The sequence below is a fragment of the Dioscorea cayenensis genome, chromosome 1 (assembly GCF_009730915.1).
Source record: "Dioscorea cayenensis subsp. rotundata cultivar TDr96_F1 chromosome 1, TDr96_F1_v2_PseudoChromosome.rev07_lg8_w22 25.fasta, whole genome shotgun sequence".
In the NCBI taxonomy this organism is placed as follows: domain Eukaryota; kingdom Viridiplantae; phylum Streptophyta; class Magnoliopsida; order Dioscoreales; family Dioscoreaceae; genus Dioscorea; species Dioscorea cayenensis.
Window position 1 is genome coordinate 24330228 of NC_052471.1, and position 7133 is coordinate 24337360.

The window sequence follows — 7133 nt, forward strand, 5'->3', positions numbered from 1 at the left end:
TGGCAGATTCACGAGTGAAGATGAGGTGAGAGTCGCTGTCTCACTGAACCGATTCTCACCAGAAAACCAAAATAACCTCACCGGTGTAACCAAATTAAATATTAGTGCTCATTTTGATACGTTTTGAATGTTAGTGCTCAAATTGAAATATGCCCAAAGGTTAGTGCTCAACCAAGAAAATTACCCGTTCCCCTCTTGTGGGAACCATTACCCATTCTTTATGTTTGGCCAATTTTTTAGGGTAGTAATCATTATCCATGGGGGGTTAACCCCCCATGGGTAATGATTCATTTCCCCAAATTGGGGGGAATGAAAATCTATTGAGGGTAATGGGTATAAAATACCCATTTGACCCCTACACTATATATTAATAAATTAAATAAATATAAATATATTAATATTAAAGTAATTAATATTTAAATATAATAATCATATAATTATATTAAATAAATAAATATAGTTAATATAAATGTATCAATATTAAAATAATTAATAGTTAATTATAATAATCATATAATAATTATAATAAATATTTATTTTAGATTAAAATGTATTAAATATTTAAATAATTAATATTTAATTATAATAATCATATAAAAATTATATTAAATAAACATTTATTTTAAATATAAGTCAAAATAATTAATAAGTAATTTAAATAATTAATTATGATAATTAAAATTTATTTAAAATATTTTATAAACTACAAAATTGATTTATTTATATTTGGGCATAAAAGTAATTTTACATCACATCTTTTCATTATTTTTTCAATTCCCAAAACATTACTCTTTTATTTTTTCCATTCCCAATGAATTACCTTTTCAACCAAATACCTATTTCATTACCATCCTCTACCCATTCCTCCCCCCCTCCTTCATTACTTCATTCTCTCTTATTCCATTACGGTAATCCAAACGCACATTTAAAAACTATTAGCCAAAGGGTACAAATTTGGCATGATTTGCATCGTGGTTTGTTTTGATGCATGTTTTCAGCTTGACACAAAAGGGTACAAATTTTTGTGGACGTTTACGCGGTATGTATTGTGATGATTGCCAAAATTGTTTTCTGTTTATAGGGATCTATTATCTTAAGTCAAAATTCATCATTTAAGATAAACAAAACAATACTTGATAAAGTTTTTAAGTGAGTACTGAACTTTGTCTTTATTTTAATTTGTACATTGCCAATTTGTACAAAAATTGACACTATGCTTTGATTTCGTTTCACCAACAAGGTAATTGGGGTTTTCTAATGCGTTTCTAGTGTCGTGGATGTCAAAATATTTGATGTGGTGTCCTCCACACAAGCGCGTGATATGGACCGTGGGCATCCAAGTAAACATTCTGGCATGCATGTCACTATAAATTCATCAGAAACCCTCAATTATTCTGTTGGTGAAATGAAATCAACATTTAGTGCTCATTTTGATACAATTTGAAAGTTAGTGTTTAAATTAAAATAAAGGCAAAGTTGAGTACTTATTAAAAAAATTTACTCGAAAAATACCCTCAACTTTACAAGTAAATATAAAAAGTACAAATTATTAGTGAGTAACAACTATTTGTGCTAATCCAACCGTTCCATTTAACTCTTTATTTTATAAAACAGAAAGGTGTTTAATTGTAATGTTTCAATATACTTTTCGTATTAAAAATGTTTATTTGTATTTTCAAAAGACAAAGATAGTTTTCACGCTTAAACAACAAGAATTTGTCTATTTCCATTACTGAGAGAGAACCATAATGAGATTGAAAAGATAAACTTTGTCAACCATTAAATAACCTAATGGTAAAATACTTTGGGTGTAAGGGGGAGGACAAAGGTTCAAATCTCTCCCCGGCAATACTGTTCTTGTACTGTACACCTGGGTCTAGTACTATTTCTGTATTGTTCACATTCTGAGTATGGGTCTCTTGTCTGAGAAACAGTAGTTTCACTCCTCCAAGGTTGCAGAGCAGGGAGATTTTTCTAGAAGTTTTGTAAGCCACTGTAATTGGTGCACTTCCTTACCTATCTGTCTTTTTGACAATCCCTTAAATGAGAGGCACTTGTCGCCTATTAGTAAAATAAATAAATAAATAAATAAATAAATAAACTTGTGTTTAGATGACTGTTAACTAAATAAGGACTGATCATCTTTTCGTTTATTTTTGCCAGGATATGAAAGTGTTCTCTCTTTTAATATGAGGTTTTTTTAACAAAAAAACCTTTATTGTGACTTTTTTAGTGGTGTCAAACGGGACGTGCCGGCCCGGGCCCAGCACGGCCCGGCCCGAGTTGGGTCGTGCTTGGCCCAAGCACTGTGCTACAGTACCGTGCCCGGGCCAGGCACGGCCCAAACCCCGGGCCGTGCTGGGCTAGGGGTTTGCAGCCTGCATCCCGCTTCGGGCCAACATGGCCCGACACGACAAATGCAAGTTTTTTCTTTTTATTTTTAATTTTTTGGGTATATTTTTTGTTTTTTTAGTCAATAAGGCTTTTAGTTCTTTGTTTTTGAATTTTAAGATATCTTTTATATTTTTTTTAGCAATTTTAGGGTATATTTTTTATATTTTTGGGGTTTAAAATAAAAATAAAAATATAATATAACCGGGTCGGGCCACGTGCTGGGCCGACCTTGGAGGTTGGCGGGCCATGCCGGCCCGGCACGATTTCTAAACGAGCTGTGCCGGCCCGAGCACGCATAGTGCGTGGGTAGTAGTGGGCCCAGGCCGTGCCGGCCCGTTTGACACCACTAGACTTTTTCAACTTTGTTATAAGAAAATAAAATCTGTTTTTACCAGACAGGGAACATTATGAAACATTCATGTATGTGGTCATTTTGTTCAATTCACATTTTGGCATCAAGAATCCAATGATGCATTGGTGTTTTCCAGCCGAAACTCAAACTTTTGCAACCATAACAATAATTATAGAGGAATTAAAACTATTTACTTTAAGAATGAAGGTCAAAACACGATGGTTGAGTCTTAGTGTACCCAACTACAATAAATGGTTGAAATGCTCCAAAACAAATGCCGCCAATACACGACATGGAATTTTGATAGAGAATCATTTCTTGTACTATATAAAAAAATTTTGGTCAAGATTTATGTTTTTTTGAGTTCTAATAAAAATTTAATCACTAGTAGCTAGTTATCTTACATGGTGATCCTTCTCTTTTCTCATTTGAGCTTGTGATCAACAAAAATAGTATTAGGAGTGGCATTTATTTAAAAGAGATTAGTTTAAGATGGTATCGATATGTCCGAAGATGACTAGGAGATTCTACATAAGGATTGTGGAAAAGCTTGAGGTAGAGGGCGGTAAAAAAATGTATAGGTAGACATAAAGAGTGTTTAGTAGATATTTACCCAATAATATGTCTGTTCATGGGCTATCTAATTCTTTGGCTTTTGATAGAAAAAAATGGAAGAGAAAGATTCATGTAGCCAGCCCCAAATAGTTGGAATTAATGGCTTTTTGTAATGTATAAATTCTGCAAAAAATCAATGAATATAATTCAATGCTCACAAGAAGAATAAGAACAGATCAACACTTCAATTAAATCCACAATTCACTCGATCCGGTTCAGATTAAGCAATTAATTGTCAACTGAAATTTATTACAATGTTCAGATTTTCCATTCCATGATGTCTCAGATTTTCATTTCATTCACCTCAGTTCATCATCATCAACCATAATCCCTAATGTTCCAATCCAAACATCCAAGAGAAATAAATACATAAATAACAAGGTTTGAGAATGTGAACAGTCTCATAAAGTATTACAATTATTTGGTAGATCAATTACTAAAGAAAGATAAGCAAGAAAAACCAGAAGATAATCGGCGACCAGCACCTCCCAGCTCTCAAATTCCTTAAGAGAAACCAGGGCCTTCAGCCATCCAAATCCACCCTACATTTTTCCTTCTCATGGCCAACTTTTATTTTCTGTTTCTCTACCGGTGAATCTTTAGGGAAATCCGTATAACAGAGACTTCTAGAACATAATGTAATCATAGGAGAGTTAGTTATGAATTGATTTAAGCTGACTCTCATATGGGATTAGGAGCTAATTACGAAGGTGTTTGGGTTAGTTCATCTTAGAGATCTTGAGCTCCAAACATTAATTTACAACACCAAAGAAATCACATTAGTAGCCCTAAGAGGATCCACATTGGAGGTCGTTATCTCCACTGATTTTTCCCTTAAGAGGTCATGTTTTGCTTGAAACTTCCAATTCTTAGTTTTCTTCGTTGGTGTAGGTTCAAAATACCCTTAAGTCATTAAGGCTGATAATATGTGAGGAGTGAATAATAATACTTTCTTGGCCTCTAGAAATACAATCCTTGTGCTTTGGCAGAAGGTTTACTTGATAACTCGTGCACGTGCGGTGGGTAACCATTAGGCTCTCAATTGTGGACAATATTTAGTGGATTAAAGCTATAATGAGGAAGCATTCTCCCTATATGATTTGCTTAATTAAGATGAGAGGATATGCTAATAGGATATCCCAGTTTTGCACCAAATTTCAGGTTAACAAGTGTCATACCTTGATCTGCGGACCCCAGGACGTGATAACCACTGTGACAACCCAAGGAGGAATACCACACCACTACCCTCGAGCCGCCACAAGTTAGACCTTCCCCCAGAAGCAAGACTGCGCAACGTCTTCCACAATTCTAAATTGAAACTCTGCCATGGGGACCCGACTACCCAAATCTCACCCCTGCAGGTCCACTTTGTTGAGAAGCTGTCCTGTTACGTTCAGCTTTTGTTCTTAGCTAGTGCCAAATTCTGATTAAAGGAAGCCCAATCACTCAATTACTCATCCACTAGGAGAGTCAACCATTCTCTGACGCCATGTGGAAAGACTTTCTTGAATTTAACCTTGACCCTGTAGAATGTGAATCAATGGCTCATCGTAGTACACATTGGAACAAGAGACCGCTGAGAACAGACAAGTTCAAGGACTTTATGTTATAATTATGTAGTAGTTTCATTACTATTTATGATTAAGATGTAATAATGTAATTAGAGGTATTGCATGTGCTAGGATGGGATATTCAGGAGGTGGAGAATAGAGTGCACATGTGATGTTTGTTGATATGCCTCTGAGGAGGTTGTGTACAAGTGTTTGGGACAAGGATGAATATAAAGGGAAACAATGACATAGGACAGGGGCATCCTAATTCTCTTTTACTTTTCTCTCTATGGTTTTCTCTCAATTATCCTTTGTTTTCACCTTCTTATGATCCCTCTTCCTTTTTCCTCCTCTATCTCCTCCCTAACATCTCTCTAATCTACCAATTTCCAGTCATCTTACAGTGGATCTTATTTCAAAATGGCATTCATTTTATCAGTTAGAACAATATGATGCGCTCCATCGGAACCCTCACCAAAATCCTTGTCAAAGGTTACTTGAAAGAAAGGAGTAAATTGGAGAAAAGGAATTGTTCCAACTGATTACTTAGCAGAGATCCTAAAGTTTTGGATACAAGGCCATTTATACAACTAACATGCTTACTAACAGTAGAAGAGATGGATGACTGAGATGAAAACTTAACATGTGACGGGACCTCTAAAACAAAATAAGATAGGATGTTGCTTCCAAGCTGTACCAACTGGGGCCACTCCTTTCCTCTGTATCCAGACCATAATAACCCTTCCCTCTTATCAACTCCTTGTCCTTAAGGAGCAAAAGTTGAGTACCTTTTCTAAACATAGTCGGGCCATTCCCAGGTGGCATCTTCTGGTCTTTTGCCATGTCATTGTATTAACGATTATGTACATGCCTGATTCCGATGCTTCACACACTTTCAATTCATCATTGCCAAAGGTTACTTCTTTTTGTCTCTCATAAATGACTGTAGAGTGGGAGTCATTTTATAAGAATGATGCGCTAGTTTGAGCAAAAAATCATGAATCATGCTTTGGATCCTTTAGGCAGCTTCAAGCGATATACTACTGCGCCAATCTTTTCCTCTATCACGAAAGGGCCATAATACCTTTTATGTAATTTGCTATGATTTCTCTAAACCGAATGCTAGATATGAGGTTGTAACTTAAGCATCACCAAATCACCTTTTTTGAATTGTTGTTTAGTCTTTTTTGCATCAGCAACCTGTTTCATTCGATTCCATGCTCTAACCAAGTGATGCTTGAGGATTTCAATTGCAGCCTCCCTACTTCATATAAAAGCATCCACACTTTCGATCTTAGAATCCCTTCGGATATACGGAATATGCACCGGTGGGGAAACTCCATATAAGGCCTGATATGGGGTCATCTTCATTGCAGAATGGTGGGATGTATTATACCAAAACTCTACCAAACTCAACCACCTGAACCACTCACTTGGGATTTCACCTATCATACACCTCAAATAAGCCTCCAAGGATCTATTGACCATCTCACTTTGGGCGTTTTTCTGAGGATGATACGCTGTGGATAAATACAATGGCACTCCTTATAACTTGAAGAACTCTTGTTATAATTTGCTAGTAAAAATGGTATCTCGATAAAAAAATGATGACTCTTGGCAGCTCGTGTAGCTTGTATACATTGTCTAGAGCTACATCTTTAACAATATAAGTGACACACCCCTTGCGTGTGTGTACCGTAAGTGCACGAGTTATCGAAGTAATAAAGTACCCCGGTGAGTGGGTAGTCGTATCCAAAGGGAAATAGTGCTCGGAAGTAAATAGTAATACTATTTAGCTAGAGTGAAAACCAAGTTATGAGTGAGTAAACAATATCAATACAAATAAAAGGAAAGTGCAATAGGGATAAGGAGAGGTATCGATAAAAAGATGGGATACCCGAACATTGCTCACCCTAGAACTATTATTTCAAGTGCAAGACTAATTATTATGCCTCCTAACTGATGTTTAATGAGTTGTGGAAATCCAAATACACACGGTTCCAAACCTAAGGTCAACCGTGACTAACACTACACTATGCCCTGGCGGAAATGCATGCTCTCGACGCCTCACAGTGTGTAACGTTGAGTGATAAACCATATTCTCTAATATAGATCTAACCCTTTGGTCCAGGCGAAAGACTCCTAGTCACGATTAAGCCCCAGCACTAAGGATTACTTCAACACTTCACTTTGTTGCTTATGCAACTAAGCCCCAGTGGAGA